This window comes from Dermochelys coriacea, chromosome 2, assembly GCF_009764565.3.
Source record: "Dermochelys coriacea isolate rDerCor1 chromosome 2, rDerCor1.pri.v4, whole genome shotgun sequence".
Taxonomy (NCBI): Eukaryota; Metazoa; Chordata; order Testudines; family Dermochelyidae; genus Dermochelys; species Dermochelys coriacea.
The window spans coordinates 118,776,172-118,801,103 of NC_050069.1; the positions used below are offsets into that span (position 1 = coordinate 118,776,172).

General features: G+C 39.5%; 1 protein-coding gene and 1 long non-coding RNA gene across 8 annotated transcripts in view; both read right to left on the minus strand.

Annotated features, from left to right (window-relative positions):
• RREB1 (ras responsive element binding protein 1) overlaps window positions 1-24,932 on the minus strand; it is a 141,350-nt gene that overhangs the window by 114,366 nt on the left and 2,052 nt on the right. The window lies entirely within an intron of this gene.
• Window positions 315-5,704, minus strand: LOC122458776. The gene is made up of 2 exons (XR_006279022.1): window positions 5,280-5,704; window positions 315-5,065 (listed from the first exon to the last, which is right to left on the minus strand). It is a non-coding gene; the product is annotated as an uncharacterized LOC122458776 (long non-coding RNA).

Below are 24,932 nucleotides of genomic sequence, written 5' to 3' on the forward strand. Positions count from 1 at the left end.
TTCTAATCAGGATGATTTCCCAACATTTCTTAATGGGAGCTAAGATTTCTTTTGCTCTTTGGGCTCCATCTTGCACCATTTAAATTAATGGGCAGTTTGTCATTGCTATATAGGAGCAGGCCCAATTTTGAACAAAGTTGTTGAAAAGTTAAATTTGTCATTCTCTGAAGTAGTGTGTTAGGACAGAAAAATCAGAAGAAATCCACTATAACCAACACACACACGTTAAATTACACTTGAACACTTTTGTTTCAATGAAAGATAAAAAGGAGAAAAACCTGCCTTTTTTTTTAAAAAAAAAAAAAAGTAAAAAAACACAAATCGACCCTTTTCACAAACTGTAGTCATCTCTGCCTCTTGTTAAAATAAAGAAAAATCTACCATCCTTTTGACCTTGGACTTGTACATTTCATCTGTCTCTCTCGGCACATGCTCTTTGCTAACCATTTAGCATGCTACGAGGCCTGATAAAAGTGGTTAATGTTTACTGAAACCTGCGTATGAACTGTACTAAACCTGATAGGGGGAAAAGAAAGGCAAAGTTCTGCTAACAGCATCCATGACCAATTAAAAAAAAAAAAAAAAGTGCATACATTTTACTTCTTAACTAAGCTTTTTCACTGCCCAAATACAAGTGTCAATAGTCGGGGGAAAAAATAAATGAAAACAGAACAAGAACTTTAAATCCATCTCTTCAATTGTTTGAATTAGTCACTGATACTGTGAGACTCATACTCAAAGTTTGATAAAAAAGTAACAATTAAGTTTGTTTTCTAGAACACATAAAAGAAAAAGGGAAATCAAGTATTGGTGACTGTGGCCTACTTTCTGTGGGATGCATAATTTAACCCAAAGTAGATGTTTTAAAAACATCTATATGTCCAGAAAGGCTTAGCAGAATTACTGAATTCCTTTTTCCACTTTTTCAGTTGGAAATTTTATACATCCCTCCTGTAACAAAACCTTCCAAACCTCTTTTTTAAAATAAATAAATAAATAAATGCATACATACATACATACTTTTTGTCTGTTTCATAGGAGAAAACGATATTATTTTGGCTGTTCAAACAAACTACAAGGTTTAACATTTCAGCAGCTGCCTGATCACGTTAGTTAAGAAGGGAAGTAGGGCCTTCTCATAAAGTGCTTATCTTCACTCAAGCACTTTTAAAATACAATAAATAATAATTTAAGTATTTTTGACAGGCTTACTCTACAGTTTTGGTTTTAACAATATATTGGGGTCATGCTAAGAAATATACATCACCACTCTTAGTTCTAGCTAACTGACATTTTGCATGTTAGTTCTTCAAATGCCCACATCTCTATCTTTTTACAGCCATTTACAGCACTACCAGAAAACTCACCACCTTGTCTCTTTTCTGCCCCCATTGTCCTTTTGTCAGAGCAGGATGCTCTCAGGTGCGTAAAACCAACTTTTTTTTTTGTACTAAACGGCTGCAATAGAATCACAGTCACCTTGGAAACAAACATCACCCACTGTTTGCAGAGCAAACAATGGTACCTTTTCAGCCAGTATGAGGCAGGCAGGGCAAGGGGCAGCCAAGCAATTCTGGGACTTACAGGAGTGTTAACATATTGCATTCATTCAGTGCGTCAAAAAATAGTTCAGCACTAAAAGTGAGGCTCTCTCAAAGTGAGAGCCTTTGGCTGGAAACCACAGACAAGCTCATAAGGCTAAGAAGGTCAAACCAGTCTCCCAGTTCAGTGACAAACTCTCTTTTCATAGATAATCTAAATTATTTTCTAATTGCCTTTTACATCTTGTGCACCAAGTAAACTATTTAAACAATTTTATTCAACAAAATGCAAGTGTTCAGCTTTGAAGAAACACTCACTGAAGTTTTATGAACATATCAAAATATTTTTAAAAATTGTTTACCTAGGCCTACATAACTTTCTATCCAACATACAACAAGCCTGATTTTCAAAAGGGCTCGCAGCAATGTCTAGCTGCTCAGTATTTCTGAAAATCAGGCCCTAGAGCAAGGGTACAGTAGTAGGAGAAATGGGGTACAATTGAATTCAGTTTTTGAAGCATCATGACCCATTTGACTATCATGGCTATTTTGTAGACATGTAAATAAATGTACACTAGCAAGAATTTGATCTTGCAGAACAATAATGGCTAAAACTATGAGCAGTTTTACAACAGATTAATTTTCTTTCCCAGGGGATTTCTCTCTCCTTTTGTGATAGGTAAAAACAAATATGTTGAACTTAGAAGATTCAATACAAATGTGAATCCTAAAATCCTCTTAAAAAAAAAAAGTAGCAAAAGTGCTGATTTTATTTTATTTTATTTAAATGCAAGGTAAATTATTTTAGTGTTTAAAGAGAACAGGGCACTGTGGAATAATTAAGTCAGTAATTATGCACTTAAGTGCAACAATCACTAATGTATTTTATAGCATCTCCACATCAAGCAGCAAACACCTAATTAGTCTAGATCAACAGGGAACTAAAATCCAACTGCCAGCAAGCATGTCTTTCAGGTCTTTCAACACAGGAATGCAAAGTACTATGAAAATACCACTGTTTAACTTGTGTGTACCAACTAACACACCTCTAAGTTATGAAGTAAGGCAAACAAAATTCGCCAATTTTGAGAACTGTGCTGAAGTGATGGATGGGCATGGTGTGAAGGTGAAATGAATTAAAACTATGTGGCGTTATACAGGTTTCCACATCACAACAGAAAAGTTTCTACAAACTTGACAGCTCTTTGGGAACACATTCTTATTTCTTGATGCATGAGGAATTTCCTTTGGCAGATAAGAATTAAAAAGATTTAAAATCCACAACAGCAAATTATACCAACCATAACATCAGTGCTTTATTACTAGCCAGCACTGGAACATTAGCTCCTGTGTCTCTCTACCTCTGTCTTGATTGGCAAAATGAGTGTGTGCTTTTCAATCATCCAGTTGGCTTAGCAGGACCAAAAAAGCTCTCTTAACACTTCTTAGGATGTAGAGGCTAACACAGTTGAAGCTGTGCATGGCCAGTTAAAATGGCTTCCAATGTATCAGCCTGAATCTTAACAAGCATTGAGTGCTTTTTCTATTGAGTTTAGCTAACACAATTGAGCTCAACTGAAACACTCCCTTTTTCACCTGTCAAGACAGAGACTCACTATCTTGCTCATTGCAGAGTCATAAGGAAGAGGAGTTAACTGGTATAAAGTGATTCACATTCACCCATCCTTTACTTACAGCTACAAAACAAAGAAAGCAAGCACATGACTGAAAGAGGAAACAACTCGAGGATCTTATTCCATCCTTATGATATGCTTCCGACAGTCATCTGTATGAAAAATAGCGTTAGTTCTAGCAGAATGAAGGGATCATTAAAATGACTCTAGTGCTGCCACATCATAGCCTTAGAAAGACAAGGTGGGGTGAGGGAATATCTTTTATTGGAGCAACTTCTATTGAAGAGAGAAACTTTCTAGCTTACAGAGAACTCTTCACACAGCCCAGAACTGAAGGAGAGCTCTGTACAAGCTTGTCTCTTTCACTAACAGAAGCTGGTCCAATAAAAGATATTCCCTCACCCACCTTGTCTCACTAATGTCCTGGGACTTACACAGCTACAACAACACTGCATACATCATAGCCTTGATAGAGAACTATTTCTTCCTACAAATCCAAGAAGGCTACTTTAACTTTAAGGGGTAGCTAAAACTGTTTCGCTGATTTAACAGGATAGCCTTATTCTGAAATAAGAGTACGTCGACACTAGCACTTCTGTTGGTAAAACTTGCCAGTCAAGGTGTAGGTGTTTTTTCACACCCCTGATCGATAGAAGTTTCACCAACAAAAGCCCCGGTGTGGACAGCACTATCTCAGTAGGAGACGCTGTCCTCCCAATATGGCTACTGCCGTTCGTTGAGGGTGGTTTGATTATGCTGAGAGAAGAGCTCTCTCCCGTTGCCATACAGCAGTTACACAGGAGATCTTACAGCAGCGCAGCTGCAGAGATACAGCTGTGCCGCTGTGAGATCTGTCGTGTAGACAGCCCAAGACTGGCTTTTTGCAGTTTAGCTTGTGTCACTCTGGAAGTGGTTTAAATTAACCCCCCAAAAAGCTCCTCTTATTCTGGAATCAGAGTGGCCAGACGGGAAGTTCTCTCTGTTTAATTAAACCAGCATAACTAGAAAAATCTCCAGTGTAGACAAACCCTCGAGTTTCTTCTTTTAAAAGATATTGCTTAAATACTTAGCAAGTGAAAACGACACACACACACAAACTCCAGGAAATTCAGTGCCGTGAGTATTCTTCATGGTTTAAAAAACTTCTCTGAACTGCAACTGAGCTGCAGAAGCAGCAGTTGCTGCTGAAGCACTACCAGCCCTTCCCCCCTGTAACCATCCCCACCCTCCAGGAGCTATCTCAAATCCTCAGGCTGTGTCGACTGCCAGCTGACAGAACTGTTTAGTCAGCAACTAGAGAGAGAGAGAAGCAGCCATTCTATTCTCTCCTCCATCACTCCCCTGCTGCCTCCCTCATTACCTTTCTCTTCGTAAACAGCCAGCAGAGGAAACATTCTCTGTTCTACAGCCCCTCCCTCCCAAACAACGTCCATTAGCAGTTTTGTCAGCAACTTATCTAACTTTGTGTGTGGCTTCTTTTTTTTTTTTTGCGCTTTGTGTAACCCTCCTTCCCTACCCCACCCCCTTAAACGAAGCAAGAAGAGATCCAGAATTACAGCTTCAACTGTAGCAACTTCCTCCATCTTCTGTGAGAATATCACGTCAGGGAGCTCAACATGTTTCACTTCCTTTATGAAGCACAATAGCCAGGGCCCCAGGTGCCAAGGTTAGCTTGTCCTTTTCCTTTCTGAGAGCTGATTTCCAAGTTCTTTTCATACTAGCCTCTCATCAAATACAAAAGGCTTGAAACCATACAACATTACTACTGCTACAAATAATTACTTTGCACTTTTGAAGTGCATTTCCTCTGGTGCAAAGTGCTTTATAAAGGATATTCACATTTTACAGAGAGGGAAACTCAAGCCTTGTCTATACAGAAAAGTTGCACCACTTTAACTATACTGAAAAGGAGTACTTGTGGCACCTTAGAGACTAGCAAATTTATTTGAGCATAAGCTTTCGTGAGCTACAGCTCACCTCATTGGATGAAATGAGCTGTAGCTCATGAAAGCTTATGCTCAAATAAATTTGCTAGTCTCTAAGGTGCCACAAGTACTCCTTTTCTTTTTGCGAATACAGACTAACACGGCTGCTACTCTGAAACCTTTAATTATACTGGTATCATTAAAGCTGTACAATCACTCTTGCATGGAGGCAGTATTACGGGGATGAAAAAGTGCTTATACCTTTATAGCTTATTCCCATAGAGGAAGTGATATAAGTTATAGTAGGATAACTAGGGGCTGTATCGGTATAACTATATTGGTTATAAATTAAATAAATAAATATCACATCCCTGACATAGTTACACAAAACTGTGTGGAGATCAGGCCTCCGGCACAGAAGTTAGGCAATTTGCCTAAGGCTACACAGCAAGCCAACAACAGTCAGTCATCAAAACAACCCAGGTGTCCAGACTCCCAGACCTTTGCTCTAACCCCTAGTGGATACTGTCTCCAAATTTGAAAAAGCACATCTAAAACTAAGCATTCCATAGAAATGAAATTTAATTCTTGGGGAATATATGCTCTGCAGCTGAGGAAAAAAGGCAAATGGCAAACACTAAATAATCAATTTAGCTTATTAAGGAAAGAGTGGAACCAAAACAGCTGTTCTTAGTAACAGTTTTTAACAGAAATGTCTATTTTTAATATTTTAAAAAAATCGAACAGGTAAGTGAAAGGTATAATTGCTCACACAGATGGTGCTAAACAAATTTTGTCTTTATGTCTTTGTATTCTGGAATGCAAATTCAGGCCTCCTGGTGCTGAACTGGTTTTAAGGAACTGGGTCTGTTTACTCACTTGGCAAAACAGTCTAATTCTCAACATTAGTGGAGGTGGGAAAAGGGAGAAATTACTGCCTATATACTTCATGAAACTATGCATGGTTTATATAAAAATAACATGACCCAAAACAAAATGTCGTCCATGTTAAGATGTCTGAAATGAACTACCATTTAATTTTGCATCTATGAAGCAGCCTCTCCTTCACAATATAAAGTCTGTTTTCCTACGGAAAGAAAAAAACAAAAAACTCCACATACATCAGTTATTGGTCTCACACTGTATGCAACTGTAGCTTCGACTTCTATTCATCTCAAAATGTTAGTTCTAGAAAAATCACAGTATTTTAAAAAAATATCTTCTGTATATCTACTCATCATTGCTTCTTGTATCATAGATGTAAAAATTATTGAAGCAAACAAAAAAAAAAAAAAATCACACCTCCACCCAAACAACCAACATATTAGAACAGTGGTGAAGATTCAGCTTAAAAGAAGCCATGGAAAGAGGTTAGGACAGAACTTTTCTAATTTACTCCTTTGTACTAGAAGCACTGCAGTACACATGCTACACAAAACTGCCCAGAGCAGCAGAGCCTATAGGCAGGCAGCTGCAATATCTACATATGAAGGTGGTGTGTTTAGGATGAAGATTTAGACTTTATTGTGAGTTTTCTGGTTTTACATCATCTTGCCCTAAGTAGTTATAAAATAAACTTTTAGAAATTTAGAAACAAATGAACCTTTGTGATAGATTATTATATCATAGATCGTCTAGATCAATAATATGCAGGCTTCAACACTTCTCCATACTCCATGTTTTATTACTACACTTAATCTGCACTAACACAATCCATGAAGCACATTTCTAAGAGAATTATTGCACTCTTATATTAAGGTGTTCAGTGTTACTTGGCTTTTACCACACCTTAAATCAGTGGTTCCCAACCTTTCCGTGGGAATAGCACATTCCTATTCCCAGAAGACTTTGGCGAGCGTCAGACACCCCACTGCTGAGAAGCGGCAGCGGAAAGAAGCGTCGCCGCTGAAATGCTGCCGAGAAACAGCAGCGCTTCCTGGCAGCATTTCAGCGGGTGATTCTCCGGCAGCCTTGCTTGGCGGCGGCATGGTGTCCTGCAGGCGCACACAACTGCCCCAGCGGGTGCCATTGTGCCCACGGGCACCGCGTTGGGGACCCCTGCATGCACCTTATAACATGAGCTTACATGTACAACAGTTGCTCAAATATATGCTACAACCTTAGGAGTTACTGAGAGGCCTGGTCTACACTGGGGGGGAGGGAGGAGGGGAGAAGAGGCATGAGCTAAGTTGGTCTAAGTTACGCAACTTCAGCTATGAAAATAGCGTAGCTGAAGTTGACGTACTTAGAGCTACTTACCACGGTGTCTTCACTGCGGTAGGTTGACTGCTGCTGCTCCCCCATTGACTCCACCTACGCTTCTCCCTCCAGTGAAGTTCTGGAGTCGACGGGAGAGTGCTTGGTGGTCGATTTATCGCGTCTTCACTAGACGCGATAAATCGACCCCCGCTGGATCAATCGCTCCGGAGGTACGTGTAGACATGCCCTTAGAGATGGCTTAAATGAACTGTTGATACAGAAGACAAAATTCTGCTCGTTACACAGGTTTACTTGGAGTAACTGACTTGAACGAAGTTACTCCAGATATACCCTGGTATACCCAAACCAAACTTGGACCACAATCTTCGGTAGTAAAACAAAACAATACAATGTCTGGGGGGGTATGGGAGAGGAGTCTTTTTATGACTTACGTGTGATTTAAACAGATTGTCATAGAATCATAGAATATCAGAGTTGGAAGGGACCTCATGAGGTCATCTAGTCCATCCCCCTGCTCAGAGCAGGGCCAATCCCCAATTTTTGGCCTAGATCCCTAAATGGCCCCCTCAAGGTTTGAACTCACAACCCTGGGTTTAGCAGGCCAATGCTCAAACCACTGAGCTATCCTTCTCCCCACAAAACTTAAAATAAAAAAAGAAACTACTTAAAAAGCAATTTTCAACAGCAATAAAACTTCTGTATTCCACCTGCTAGCAAAGAGATTAGTATCTGAGGAGTGGTGGTGGTGGTGATTGGGTGAGGGAATGGGATGAGGGAGGGCTCTCAGACGTATTCATACAATGGTCACAGTGATGTCACAGGTACACTCGGTGGCCAAGAAATAATAGTGAGGTCACTAATTCATCATTATGGACTTCCCGGATATCAAAATAGAGAAAGAAAGCTATTTTGTCCCTCCCTCCAACCTAAGTATGAAAGATAAGAAAAAGACATCTCCAAGAACAAAACATCCCTCTAGCACCCAGAGAAATCCATTTAGGATTTTTCCCTACTATAGAAGTGCCTCTATGATTCATCAGCATATCCTTTCATACCCTGCTGTGCGTATTCACCTCTGACTGGTGAAGAAGTTGTGTGAAATAGCAGCTTGGAAGGCAAACATCACAGTTTGTCTCAAATGGAAGGACAGGTGAAGAAGTTGTGAACCCATGTAAAAGCCTTCAACTAATGCGTCTGCCTTTCTTTCGGTGTGCTACCAGCATTAAATGGTAAGAAAGCACCTACCAACTGGTGGAAGTCAGAGAGGAAAACTGCAATTAACTTTAATGGAGTTGCAAGTCAGAATATAGATGGTTTATATCAAAAGTTTAACAAAGCACCTTATAAAAAGGGATGCACTGTACCTGCATGACATAGCAAAATCATCCTCCAACTCCATGGCTGCAAAGGTCCATGCCCCAGTAGCAGAACAGATGCGATTTCTTTGCACAGATGATGGCTTTGGGTGCCCAACCCCGCACAGGGTTTAGAAGCGTACACCACAAAGCACAATTTAGCAGAAGCTCCCTGCAGTGCAACAAGGAGCTATTGGGATGCACAGCTGTGTGGATTCCATGGCCCATCCCAAGCAACAGAGGCATGCTGGAAGGCTAGGTCAGCTGATGAGTTGAAGTAACCTTGGTAGAGTGACTCTGGGACTTGGGCAGTGAGGGACAGTAAGGGGTAGGAAGACATCTCTTTCTCCTACAGCCCCTCAACAAAGATACCCAATGTTCAGCCTACTACTCGGCCAGAATGCGAGGGGATTGGGCCATGCAGGTATGTTCTTGTCTCCTGGGTTGCAGCTATTAAACAAACATAAAAACATCTCGTTGTCTAAGTTACATACCTTGAGAATAATGCAGTTAGCACACAGCCAGGGTCTACTTTCACATTGTTTTTTACATCCTGGAACTCAACTGTCAAATACAGTCACTCCTGATTACGCATGTGAAAGCAGAAGCCAAGCCCACAGTCCAAGTCCATGCCAGTTTAGGGCTCAATTCCTTAGCCCTCACGTGAACTACTCAACCCCCAGGACAGCAATTACACAGAGCGCTACCAGAGTGCCTTAAAACCAATCTTGAATCCAAAAGTAAAGAAATTCATGGGTCATACCAACAAGCATGGTTGGCAGCTTAAGTCAGGATCCCCTAAAATGAAAACTTCACTTTGTTTAGCTGATCCTTCACTTCATTTAACAGACATACTGTACTGTAGATGCTGGGCTAAAAAACTGGTTTTACATAGAGATGCAGTGAAAATTCAGCCTCCACTATAAAGCAGTGCAATGGCATAATTATAGCTGGGACCCAATTCTGCTACTTTTAAAGAGATCTATAAAACACTTTTAACACTAAGAAACTGAATACAGCCTTTATACTCAATAAGCTGAATACAAGAGTAGTATCCAGGGTTCAACAAACAACAACAGAATTCTGTTTTTAAAAGTAGCTATTTTCTTACACCCAGTAAAGATACCTTTACTACTCAGGAGACTCGGACACCCAGACATTAAAATTTGCACTATTTACAGCTAAATGCCAAGCTTTAGCAAGACTGACTAAGTCTTTTCATCAACCACAGGCAAACTGAGAATCATGCAGTATAATGTGTGTGGGTTAAAAAGAGACTTTAGAAGCCAAGGTTCCTTTTCTGGTTTATGTCAGCATTATAAAGTGCAGAGCACTTTTCATAAAGAAAGGGTTTTCCTCCTGGTGACCTGGCCAATACATCTCTTTGCTCCCCATCTTTCACTCTAGAGGTGGCTGCATTTCAGTAGCATAATATATCTATACAGTTGTAAAGCACTTTGGTATCCTTCAGTGGATAAGGGTCTATAAAAATAAGTGGGGTTATTTTAGATAGTGTGAAAAGCAAAATAATTTCCTTTGGAAAACTTCTTTTAAGCTTTCTTATTTGTTCCAGTCCCAAAGAGTGCTAATTCCCATATAGAACAGAGAGACAGGTCCCTGCCCCAGAGACCTCAAAGATGTGATATACAAATATGCTGAGAGATTATAAACATAATGGGACGGGAGTAGAAAAGAGTTTTAGCAATAAACCTTTTTTTAAGCAAGTCTGTGCAATTCCTATGCCGAATTTTTAGACCACAGTAGATTGGTGAATCCCTGCTTCTATCACCTGCAAACACTCAAGTATTTCTCTGTTTTGATGAGTTTTCTAACTTTTTATAGCTAGTACCACATGGATGTGGATGGTGTCCGCAGGGGCACCCCGTCTGGACAGGATAAATGCCTATTGTGTCTGGCCAAGTTTCATTCCATAGGGTTCTAGTTGTGCTTAGAAAGCTTCAGGCTACCATTGGGGTGGGGAGGAAGAAATCCAGTGGGGGGATACTGGGTACACTGTTCTCGTCAATTAACGGTACCTCTCAGAAGGAGGGCAGGGATCAGGAATCACTCAAATAATTAGGCCCTTGATCAAATTATCCATATCCTGATGTTAAAAGGCTGTCCATAAATTACATAATGCACTGGGGGAGGGGATCCTTAAGTCTGTGTGTTTGTCTCAGTGTTATGGGGGAGCGGGAGGGGGAAAGAGAGCGTCTTGAAAAAACCCCACCAAAAAACATGTATGTAATTTATGGACAGCCCCTAATGATTGTGCTATCTTCCTGTGTCCAGTCTGCCTCTATTGGACAAGTTTATTGAGATGACGGTGGAGAGAGAACCCTGGCTGTAGTCCTTAGCATTCCTTGATGTCTGACTATGGACTTATCTTCGTTAGGAGACAAAAAGGTATATTTTTAACAAGTTAAAATCCCAGCATAAACAAGGCAAGTTGTAGTTTTAACAGGTGTCAGCTGTTCAAGGTAAACCCTTGACTCCACAGAAGCTTTAACTCAACCACTTCAGCAGCTGTTAAAAGCTGTGTGCCTTGTCCACTCTAGACTTTTAAAAGAGTTAGTTAGAAAGTTGGCTAACATGTTCTAGCAACGTATCTTTAAATCCTAGTCAGGACAAGACCAAAGATTACCTATCACTATCATCTTGGTTGTTTTGCAGCTATTCTGATGGCTCCATCTTGCAGTGTTCTATTTCGTCACTCCTACTTTTCAATCTGTATCTGTAAACTCTTCCAGACAAGGGCAGTGCTTTAGTATGCGTCTCTGTACCACCTAGCAATCCTAATTGCAGTCTCTGGTTGGTAATGTAACAGCATTAAATAAAAATATTGAGCAGTCACTGTCTCCTACAGTGGTTTCAGTGATGCAATTTGAGATAACATACGGTCAGTTTGGGCACAAACCTCTACATCTCTTTGTTCAGACATGGACAGTGTACCGACTCCATTCTTGCGCTCTGTGCATCAGTACATTAAGTCAGCTGATGCATTCTCACTCAAAGTCCCTACATCCGAACATCAAGGGGAGTTGTTGGGCTGGCTTTTCCAGCAGAGGTCCATTAACTCTGAAACGTCTTTCCCTCATTAATCAGAGAGGCCAAAGTTTGTAAGATTTCAGATCATGGACTGGTTTAAAGGTCCATGCATTTACTCAGGCTCTGGTGTGAATGGTGAGAAGGGTTGACAACAGTGGACCTGTCTCCTTTCACAAATACAAAATCTCACTTTTTAAATGCAAATAATTCACAACGTTCCACCACGCATCAGTTGGAAGCTAGATCCAATATATTAGCAATGACTAGATTTCTCAGTTCTATTAGTACTTGTATGCCACCTATTAAATGATGGTTGCCTATGAACCTACAGTTTTGTGTGTTCAGCTTCCTAGACAGGAAGTATGACCTACTGGTTCAGGTACAAGACTGGGATCATCTCTGTGCCACTTTCCCAGTTGCAAAAATGGAGATAATACTTATTCTAACTGAGCAGGCTGTTGACACAGCTAAAGTATTAAAATTTATGAAGTACTTGTGAGATTTCTGGAGGAAAATACAATGTGCTATTCCTATTAGTAAAACTAGCCTGAGTCTTAACAAAAACTTCAGCCTGACAGAGGACCATGACAAAAATCCCAAAGAACGTCGATTATATTGGTTATTCATTGTATGGCATACGGCATCCCAGCACACTATTATTGAACTGAGCATTGGGGATGCAGCACTTCACCTTGATAATTTAGTCTTCTTGTGAAAAGTGAGGGACTGAGAGCCAGGAGACTGAACAGATCCTGCAATGTAGCCTCCCCTGCCAACGTGTATCAGCCCTGAACTGGAAGAAGTACTCCCAGGACAGATAAGAAGGTAATTCACTTCTCATATATATTCAATCCAGGACCCCTCTACGGAGTGCCAATTATAGGGGGGGAATTTTGCAACGTACACCTGTCTCACAAAGGTCAGACAGCTAACTGATGGCAATGACTTTAATTCATTGCTCCCCTGAACTGAATTTGTAATGTCAACCTGCAAGGTAAAAAGCTTCACCGCTTCTTATTACTAACACTCTGAGCCATCTTGTCTCCCTAGTATCAAGGAGAATAAAAACAAACAAACAAAGGTTGCTTTATACAAAGCAACCCCTGGTCTTGCCCTCTGTTTTCTTCACACAATTCCCATCCAATCATTCCCCCTCAGAATTTAAGGAGTGTTGGCTATGCTGACATAAGTGACTGGCTCCTGGGGCCCTGAAGACAGCTGTTGCTGCTCCTGCTCATGGCCAAGAGCCAAGTCTCTCTGCCTTTCTGGTGATGCTCCCTCCTCTCCCGGGCCCACATGTTTGCAGGGTGGGTGAAGTGGTTGCTTTCCAAGCAAACTGAAGCAGAAAGCTAACTTTAATTCCCAGCCTCAGATCAGATGCAATCAAAATGTTAACCCCAAGTTTTGGCTGTCATAAGTGAAACAACTGTATTTTCTTGCCAGACATCCGAGGCCCAGGTTGTCCTTATGACAGGCCACCTTTAAATGACAATCCACCATACCTACCCTATGGGGTGGGTATCTTTTGTGATGCAGATACCAGGGAGACAGGATGGCTGTAGGTTGCATTTCAAATCCATGGCAACAGAGTGCATTCTCTGGGGTAGCTGCTTTGTACAGCATCACTGCTTATTCTGTCCACAGAGTTGACTTAACCAGACCAGGGAAGGTCACATGAGCATAAGGGGATTCCTCAGTGATGTAGAGACATCATAGGGACTCTAAGGGTATCCCTCCTTCACCCTACTAGCGGCACTGCAGGGACAAAAGGGTGTGGCTAGAGGAGATGGGCCAAGTCAATCCTTAGCTGCATTTTTGACTCCAGGTGACCATTTGCAGCCAGCACACCTAGAAAAGGAAGATAACCTGCACTGAACTGCATCAGGATCAAGGGAGTGAAAAAATGATCTTTAAGGCACCTTTGTTTTTACATCTTCCCACCCGCACATTGTGGCTCTGCGGCCCAGGACCAGTATGCTACGTTGAACAAATTATGCACAAAATAATAATAAAAAAAAGTGTGTGAGCTATTGAAATACTACGCAGTTTTTGTTTAGATATTGCAGGCACTGCATTGGAGTTTTTGTATGCTTCAGAGGTCTAATTTAACATAATTTTAAAGAACATAGCAACGTTTATTCCAGCATTTCTTCAAAGCCAACTCCCAGTGGGCCAAATTCTGCAGCCCTTTCTCAAGTTGAGTAGGGTTTACTTCAATGTGCAAATAAGTACAAAGCATACAGTGAGTATGGGATGCAGATCCTTCACACAAATAACTTTTTTTGCAAAGTAAAAGTAGGCCCCAGTCCTGGCAAATTTAATTTAACTTAACCCACAAGTAGTTTGACTGACTTTAATGGGACAACTCATATGAGTAAAGTTATGCATATATTTAAATGTCTGTATGATTAGTGGCTGGCACAATCAACAGGTATCATGACCCTCTCCCCATCCCTTTGACGCACTAAATCCCTAACATGTTAATGAACAATATTTGGGTTCTGAAAGGGCTTCTTCTGCATTGCTACAAGTTAGAGAGTTAAAGAAGATGACCAACACATGAAGAGCAGATTTTACATTCATATATTTCATAGGGAGACCATTTTTTTTTTTTTTAAAAAGAATTGCCAGGAAGATGGAAAGAGGGTAGGAACAGGTTAGGCTCCTGATGCTCAGTTTATCTGGATTAAGAGGAGTACCAGTAATGCAAATACACAAGTGCTGCACATCACACACAATACGCCTAACATCTTGAGATGCCAGGAAGAGAGACACCTATAAAATAATTTACAGTAAAGATTAAAAACACAAAACATTAAAATGGTTACTTATTACACTCTGAGATTAATAAAACTATTGTACATTACTTAAAGAAAAAATGTGTTATAGACATATACAACTCTCAGCCTCCTTCCCCAGCCCCAGTACCAGAATGGAAAGGGGCTGATGCAAACATAAGAAAGTTTCTAGAACAAGCCAGTCAAATTCACTAAAGTCTTCATGAACTCAGCAGGACAAAACCCATTCCTGTTTTCAGAGCTTATTACAGCAACATGACTAAACATGCTCAACAGTACAATTTGATAGGATGCATCCATTTGCTAAAGCTAAAGGAAGATGCATTTCTGTTACATATGGCACCAATGCAGTCACACCGTTTTTCAAAAGATGTTTAGAAAAGAAACCTGCTGCATGCATTCAAGTCATAGTATCATTGGCCTTATAAGTGTTTGACCTCTGTTTGTCATGCACAATGGGCAAATATCTGACATCAGCTTATTTCAGCTCTAGTAACACTGAACTGCATTTGATTTGGAGAAACCAATACACAATGGAACCCTGGAGTTCTGAAACTCAACTAGTTAGTATTTAGGCTTACATATATTACCTTTGGTTTGGTTTAATCCAGGTAACCTGATTAAAATGGAGCCTTCTCTGGGGGGGGGGGGGTCTGTTTCTAGTGATTATCATTACTCAATATACTTTCATACTTTATAAACCAGGACATATGATATACACCCTAGCTGGCATGCAGTTTTTAAAAAAAATCTTAAACATGAATTATTTATGCTGCACCCTAAGGAATGAAAGTTAGATTAGGTTTTGAATGGAAAGAGTGAGTATTTTAGTAGAATTCTGTACTGTACCAACAATGTGATTATTGAGAGAATGGCACACTGCTCTATTCCCAGTTTCTTCCTCAAGCCTCTACATTTCAGGATTTTAAATGCTTGGCATGTTTACATCAGGGCCTAAAACAACCCAAACTCACTCAAACAGTAGATGGATGTGCACTGAACTTAAAAAAAAAAAAAAAACCCACAGAATTTTTAGGAGTATACTCACTGCAAGCTTAAAAAAACCCCCAAAAACTAAACAACCGATCTACAGATTATTAATCATGTATATTTACTGATGCCACTGCACAGAAAATCGGCATGCCTTTCCTTTGTGTGTGAACAAAGCATTCATGAGAAGTGCCCAATTGATGCAACAAAGTCCTCTGTTTACATACAGAAGCCAGGGTGATAGTAGCACAAGATTAGGACAACCTCAAGGTTGTTTTTATTTACAAGGGAAATATTTACAAGGGAAGTTATTATTAAATATTTATATTGCAGTAGTGACTACCAGGTCCACATTGTGCTAGACACTGGACAAACGTGGTAAATGTCAGAGTCTGTGCCCCCAAAAATTTATAATCTAGGAATTGGGATATAAAACATGGAGGAGATAAACAAGTTGGCAGAAATGGAAGAGGAAAAAAGGATGGGTTAAGCAAAAACAATAAGATGGGATATTTTAGCAAGTAGTTGTTCAGTATCTATGCCCTCCTTCAATTAATCCATGAAATTGCTGACTTCTCTGCTGAGTCGGCCAATAAGGTGACAGAACCAATTTTGGAGGGTTTTTTTTTTGCTATGTCTACACCTACACACTGGGAAATACTAAACAGAGTACTAAACCAACTCATTTCTGCATTATTTTGGTGTTATTGAGATAATATTTATAGTAACTTATGTTACATTGATTTGCATTGGTCATCTGGACTATTCAAAGAACATTTGACTCTCGCTAACTAATATTTGATTATTTAGAGAGTTTGTGGAAGGAGCTGTTGTATTCAAACCGCTTGCTAGGAACTGGTTTCAGAGTAGCAGCCATGTTAGTCTGTATTCGCAAAAAGAAAAGGAGTACTTGTGGCACCTTAGAGACTAACAAATTTATTAGAGCATAAGCTTTCGTGAGCTACAGCTCAATCCGATGAAGTGAGCTGTAGCTCAGGAAAGCTTATGCTCTAATAAATTTGTTAGTCTCTAAGGTGCCACAAGTACTCCTTTTCTTTTTGCTAGGAACTGTTACTGAGCATGTGACATGTACGCGTGGTTGTCTTCATCCCATCCAACAAGAACAAACTATTTTTGGTCCAAAGACTTTACTGTACATTTTTAAAAGGAAGCACAATGAGCACAGACATGGAAACATTTACTGTAAGTTAAATGAGTGAGGAAGAACATGCAAGAGAGCAGCTTCCAGAAAACCAGGTCAGATCAGGCTCCAGAAAATACTTCTGCAAGAGGTCACTCAACATTTTATATGGCCATGCAACATCTACAGTATAGCTGACTGAGAGTACTGTATGTGCTGAATATTACCAGCTGACTACTAGTTTTCAATTGCATACAAATAGTGGATGCAGAACCCACACACTGAAGGATTTGGAGTAAGAGCAACTTAATACTGGAAATAAATACTCTGGCCCAAAACAAGCCTCTTAAATCCATACACAGAGAAAAGAATCTTCCATGTGTATCTCTCACTCTTTCTCCAAGGAAGGCTGGACCCTTGGGACACACTGTCTGCCTACCATTCCCTACAGGAAATCCACTGGAAGGTTAACACAGCCTCTGGGTTGCAGAAGATTGTTCTAGGGACAGCTGTGAATGGAGCTCCACTGCCAGGGAATCAGAATGGGGAAAACACATTTTGGAAGCAGCACAGAGGCAAACGGTACCCATGGCTGACAGGTGGAGAGGGCTAAGCAGGAATAATTAAAAACAAAACAACCAACCAACCAACCACACACACAACAGATGTTTAATATGGCCCACTTAATGTTCCTGTGAAAACCTTAACTTTCATTTTCTGACTTTTGAGCATTTAAGATGAGTCACCTTAGCTTTTTTCCCCTCAAGGCGGAAAACGAACCATGAAAAATCCAGAGCAACTAGACTTAAAGAGCTTACAAATTTCACCAGCTTTGCAAGCAGAGCTTGAAAACTGCCTGAATTGCAGTTAATAGGGCTGCAGAGTTTACAGATTCTGTTGGTTCCCTCCTGCAGTGTTTAAAATGTGCATGGCTTCCTTATAAGCGACTAGGCATCCACTATGACTATGACACTTCACCCTCTACTCAAATTTAGCCTCTAATTAGGGACAGCATGACATTCATTCTGTGCACAGCAAAGCTACAGAGCGGTCTGGTCTTTTTATAAATAAAGAATAGTAATAATAAAGGTGAGGAAGGAAAAAAAAAAAGTTTCTTCCATAAAAGTGAAGGGAGTTAGGAGTTTAGGTAGACAGAATGGAGCAAATGCTGCAGATCTTAAATGGAGCAGAGTTTCCAATGACTTAAACAGGAGTTCTGCTCAGTCACAAACCACAGAAGTTACCTAAAATTGCACAGAATTACCTAAAATTGCAAAAGGACGAGGACAGTAGATTTAACATGTTTACTGATTCAAACATTGCTATTGGACCTTACAGGGTAGGAAAGTAACCCATCTGCCATGAAAGTTGTGGGATTAGTTACCAGAAGCTGTCAGGGCCTCAACTTTAAGTCAAGTCATATAAATGTACAAACTGACACATTTGGGCCATCTCATTAGGATGAAAACAAATGCTCTCTTGAGAAAGAGATCAGTTGTTTCAAATAGCATGAAGTGTAAATTACATCTACACAGAAAAGCACTTGTTACCCCTCATTTCACTTATACTCCACATCTGGGAAGTGTACCTTGCATTTGCAAATGGAATATCTTAATAATCCATGAGGCCTTTTCAACCTCTAACTTCTATAGCATTCAATTATTCTTACTGTAATTTAGTATCTTCATTTAAACAAACCAAAAAAAAAGTTTTGTGAACTATGGTGAAACATACAAGCTGTGACACAAATTACTAGAGTAAAAAGAATATGGGGGGAAAAAGCTGTAACAGCACGTGACTTACACATGGCAACCACATTAAAAGTTCATTGCCATATATTGCCCTTTGCATGCATGCAGTTCCACTGACATTAGAGGAGAGTTCCACACATGGATGCAGAACAGTATAGGGTCATTAATATCTTGGCTGCTTCTCAGGTTTTCAAAACCTGAAAGAACTTAGGCATCATAATGACTTCTTTATGTCAAGACAAGCACTTTTTTCTAAGATTAGAAAAACCCACCTGATTTTAGTAAATTCCTTCCTGCTTCCCCCAACCAAATCTGACAACTGTGAAAATTAATTCTGAACTGATCCCTCCCACCCCCAAAAGAAAATAGATCTTGTTTGCTAGGACTACCCAATGCAAATCTCTATGGATGAGCTATAAAATAGGGAGTTTAAAAAAAAAAAAAAAAAAAAAAGGAAGTATGGAAACAACAACCTACCCATGGAGAAATTTTACTGCTTTAATGTGCATAATGTATTTATATGAATTGCTGCATGGTATAAAACCTCAAGCTTCTGAACACTTACATCACATACAAGATGAAAAGATCCTCAGTGTCCTCAATAAAACAAGCTAAACAAATACAGATGACAAAAGCAAAGGCTACCTGCATTTTTAGGATTTAATGTTTTGTTTCCCTCATCTTTAAAACAAAAAGGAATCAAATTCCTACAGAATCTCATTAAAAACTAGCTATCAAAGTTCATTCATCTTCCAGCTTCAAAAGATAAATGATAGTACCTATCCACATCGGCACTTCTGTCGGTGTAACTTATGTCACTCAGACAGGTGTTCCCCCCCCCACACACACACACCTGAGCGACACAAGTTATACCAACAAAAGTGCTAGTGTAGACACAGCCTCAGAAGTGACTTAGAAGTGTCTGAAAAATGTACCTCAAAGTTTAAAAAAAGAATATTCTTCTTGTTCCAAACATATTAGTTTTCAGTTTATAATCTGAGATATCAAGTTGATCTGATTGACAGGCATTGTGCCTCCAGGAAGATATAGAAATCTCACATCTTCCTCCAAACTGATGTGATGAAAAGACAAACAAAATCCAAGTAATCCACCAATGTTAGCTAAAAGCTCTTTTGCACGATGCTAAGACCCTATGCTAACATTTAAGTAATGTAATTCAAATTTAAAAATTTTATTAAGACGATGTATTAAAAAAAATGAATGGTACAGAGTTTAAGCGTAGAAATTTCTGGTTATCAGGGAATAATATACAGATTATCAAGGGGTTACTACATTCAGTATTCTTCCCTGACAAAAACTGATGGTAATGCAAACATCGGGGTGGGGAGGAGGTTGTAATCAAAGCTGTTAAAGGCCTTAATCTAACAACCCTCAGAGTGCCTATTTAGTATACAAGTCTACCTATGTCTTGGGGAAAGGGTTTCCAATAGCTTTTCTCTGTGGGATAATACCATCCTGATGGAACTCAGGGAGTCTACAGGTGAATCCTAGTTAAGCTATTCAGCTGCTCGTCTCTAGGACTTTACAGAGGCTTTCAAATACTTGTTTGAATCACACTGAACAAACAGTCTCCACCCAGTCACCTACTTCTTTTGTCTAAAGTACCTATTCACAGGCAACTACTGTACTGATTGGTAGGCAGGACAAACTGAAAGCTGAAGTACCATTAAAAAACAAGATTCACCCGAATGCCTCCAGATTGCTAGAGGAAACAGAGGTCCAGATTCCACTCTGTTACATCAGGGTAATTTCAGACAAACTCCATTGACCAACAGAGCTCTGCCAGTTTTACTCTAGTTTAACTGAGGGCAGAATCTGGCCCACACGTCTTATTGCCCTTTCCAGTCTAGTTTACTCTGAACCATTTCCACTGCTATGGGACTGTGAAAACGAGAAAATCTTTTCAAATTGCCTGCTAACTGGACTTTTTATTTCACAGGAAAGCAATATTAATATTAGCTTCAAAGCAGTTAATCATTCATGTAAGCACAAAAACAAAGAACAGGATGCTTTAGTTCTGCCTTAAGAGTTGTAGCTTCTCAAATCATGTATGTCCTACCTTAAAGTGCTGCTATATGAAACAAATTGATGGCCAGGGTGAAAGAATTTTTAAGGTGGGAAATGCTAATGACTGGTTTGCATCCAAGATGTATCATCATCATCAGATTTCTGCACCGGAAGAACAAAGGAAGTCAACTCCAACTCCTGTTTGGATGTATCCCATAGCACTGTACTTCCCAGCCCAGCCCATCTATTTTAATTAGTAAAAACACTACTAATTGAACCTGACCAGGCAGAGCTAAGCAAATTTCTGTTTTTCCCATGGAAAGTGATATCAAACTTTTCAGCACATCATCAAAAGCGAAAGGTGGGAGAGTGGGATTTCTACTTAGTCTGGATCCCATCCTGCCTAAAGGAATATTTTTCATCCATAACATCTTTATATATGGTGACTGAAACATAATCATTGTAACTGCTGTTTTAACAAAGATATGAAAAATGGAAAGTATTCCTTTTACAGTCCTCAGAAGAGCCCGTTTTAATTTTCAACACCAGCCTCTAACAAATCAGATCTCCCAGCCAACTGTAAGAAATTGGCTAGTCCCATTGTTTCCTTGATGAGAACACTCTTCCTCCTCCCAATTCTATATGTGATCTCCCAACACACGTCTTGGCAAGGTTGCAGGGTATATGAATACCATGGTCATAATTAAAATTATATGAAGAGAACACAGTGCAAACACAGTGCCCCTTTTCAAAGCTTCAGTTCGCTCTCCTGAAATGCATTCTAAAGCTGTGATGGGGGGCTGGAGGAAGGAAGGAAGAACATTGGTGATAATGCAAACTATGAACCATTTTGTTTGAATTTAGAAAGGAGGTGAAAGAGTAACAGATGTGAAAGGTAGGCATCCTCGTTACTTTCAGCAGAACTTAAAATAGTACTGCCAGTCTCCTCTAAGAGAATGGAACGATTATCAGTTAGGAAAAAACCTTATTGTCACATTATCACGGAGACTGTGGATCATGACATGTATTCATAATAATGGTCCAGTCATATATTTCTCTTTTCAATAAAAATCTTGCCAATATTTAAAGAAAATTATGTCATATGATTTCACATACTTTAAATCTGTAAACCAATACATATGACATTTTTAGTTATCAGGCATCAAAAAAATTAGAGGATTTTCTGCACAGAAAAAGATCTAAAACTTTTCTAAACTAACCAGAATGTACTTGTTTTCTTGTTGCTGCAGAATCTTTGGTGCTGCTTTTTCCAAGTCTGTCTGCACAAGCTGCTATCCAACATACATCAATTGCTCACAGAGTAATGAGCAACAGAACTCTTCAAGGACATTTGTAAAGGGCACAAATTAAGGGCCCAATCCTGCAAACACTTAAGCACATGAGTAAGTTTACTCACATGAGTAGTCCCAATAGGCTATTTATGTGAGTAAATTTATGCCTAAATATTTTTCCAAGATTTCACTCCAAGATCTTTGTCTGACACTTAAAAATCATTGTAAGTAAACTAAAAAATTATTTACAAACTTAAAAAGAACAGAATCCCTTACAAGTACACTTGGGTTAATTTTAGCATCCTTCTGTTTAGCTGCTTAGCAACACTTATCCTATGACCTTCTAAGCACCACCTACTTTTACAAGGGATAATGAATATAACCAAAGGGATTTCTCTCTCTATTTTTGTAATCTATACAATGTAAGTACAAGATTAATTTTTATTTCAAGAAGAATGCCAACAGGCCAAACTATGTTTCTAATTAACAGAATTTTCACTAAATAAAGGAGAGTAAATTCATGGTGCAGCTATGAACATACTATGCCATTAATCCAAACAAATGACAAAATCCATAAGATAAAAAACAAAAGCACTTCAGAAAATAAAACCAAGAAGTTTTTGTCATATGTTGTGTTCACCTTGGGTATTAAAAGGAGTTTATTAAAATTACTATTGATATACAACATAGACATCCAGCTTTTTCAAACCTAAAACTTCAGGGATCTCCTGACTCTCAAATCCAAAATAAAGATCATATGACCAAAAGGTCACTGAATGATGTAAACAGTTAAGAATGGATGTACCACCTGTACCAGCTGAGTCAGACTGAGGTGCTCAACTGTACTGAAATCTGCTAATAAATTAAACTTCAAACTTTGGAGAAAAGGACAGCTAAGCTTGAGAAACTACATTTTAAAGAATGTGTTATCTTCTGTTTTAATACTAAAAAAAACACAAGTTCCTTATTGCAAGAATAAAGATGTTTTTGTAAGAAATAATATTGTGAGAGGATTGTTAACCGATAGATAAATTAATGGCTAAAGAAAATTATTGACTGGTAAACTGAAGAGATGACAATTTAAAAAAAATCGGTTTCCTATTAAAATAAGCTTGTAGAAAGTGTAAAAAACTGTGTCTAAATGATGGGGGGTTTTAAAGCTACAAGATACCAGTCAAGTTCTAAATGTGAATACCTAATCAAAAAGAAAGAAAAGCATCAAGATCAGACCAACTGCATTGTAGCAAGTAAGGACATTAGGTGTGTTCCACACTGAATGTTGAAAAGAAGTGTTGTGGTAACCTGACTGATTGGATGATGGATCCATGCTGTTTCTGAGTTTCTAACACACAAAGGGATCTATTCTCCCATGGATGTACCTAACTCCCATTAATGCTAATAGGCATTATGCATGCACACCAATAGACTATACCCCTAACTCCTCAAAGGGAAAATTAAAATCTAAAACAAATATGGCTGGCCTGGCCATGAGTCACTGCATCCCTCTAGCACACACCCAAAAACTCTGTGGAAAAAGGGAACTGTGGTAACATATTTTATGTGCTTCAAAACAGTAGGTCTCAACACAGAACTTCAACCTTATAATAGGTTTCCACTATAAACTTCAGAGATGGGAGGCCAATTTATGTCTTGGACAACTTCTACTGTAGTTGTTAAAAAGCAATAACTTGTTTTAAAAAGCCCAGTAATTGAATGTAGGGTCTGAACATGGAGAAAAGGGAAAAAAGGACTAAGATTATTTTCTCCCCCACACACTATTCCAAGTCGCATTTAGGTACTAGTTGAGTATGTAGTTTAACAGAAGCACATAACCACATTTGATCTTATCTAAATCATAAGACATGCAAAGTAGGATGGTGAAAGTTAAGATCTACTTTGGGTTTTTTTCAGAAATCACTTCAATAGGCTCCTTCACAGGATTAAAACATCTCTTTGCTCCTTTCAGCTATCTCCCATCTTAGGAGCAACAAACAAAACAGAACAAAAACAAATTCTCCCCATCTTTTCCACTGACTTTCCTAAATAATTCAATCCAGCCTACAGAGGAAGAGATAATTTGGCTATTAAATCAACCAAACAGATCTGCACCTTGTTTAAAAAGAGAGGGGAAAAAAAGGAAGAAGACTATCTTTCCACCCCACCCATCTCCCAAAAAGAAACTATGTGTGAGTGAGGACTGGTGGTGGTGCTGCTGCTGGTGGCTCTGAAGCCGTGTAGAATTTCGTAATGGAATGTGAACTGCTCATCCGGATCTGGGCTCGCATTCTGTCTTCTACCCAGTAAGGAGCAGGGGAGGACAAATCTGCTGAGCAAGGAGAAATACTCTCCTCCTCTTTTATAACCCATCAAGGATGCATTGCAGAGCGCAGAAGGTACTCAAAGGTAAAAAAAAAAAAAAAAAGGGGGGGGGGGAGAAGGAGTCAGAGGAAACTTATCAACGACATGACAAAGTTCAATCCACCTCCCTCCCCTCCCTTCTCTAAAAAGTTTAAGCATCTCCAACTAGTCTCCGTCTCCCCTACTCTGCCCGACAACAAGATGCGTCTGTCTTGGGAGCACGATGTTGCACAATTAGAAAACTGAAGTTGAGTACACAACACAAGCCACGCTTCCCAGTGCTGCTTCTCCCTCCCAGCCACCCATATTACAGAGTGTAACAAGTCCAACTCGGGACATGGTGCCAAGCCCAGCCTATGCAGGCTCATTATTTGTTACACTGAAGGGAGAAAGAAGTGCGGGGGGAAAAGGAGAATCAGGTTCTTGTAGTAGTGACTACCAAGCCCAAAGGAGGAGGATCTGCATCCTCACTGCAACTCCCACTTAGCCACAGAGAGAGAAAATATGCTGATCAACAGAAGAGAGAAGAGGAAAAAACCTCTCCCCTGCTTCTTAGCAACGATTAAGGTCGCAGTTTCCTAAGAAACGAGTCTTGACTAGTCCACATCAACATGGGGGGGGGGGGGGGGAAAGAGGAGAAAAACTTTGCTTTACAAAAAGAAGTCCTTATTCCAAGAGATCTTAAAACTTAAGTTATTAACACACACACAAAATTGCAACACGAGTAAAGGATAAAAGTTGGAGCGCGAAGAAGAAAGCAGAGAACTATGGAAGATCTGGTCCAGCAAGCGAAGGATTAGCTAATATACCCAGTTTTAAAAGAACGAAAAAAGTAAATATGATCTGAACTA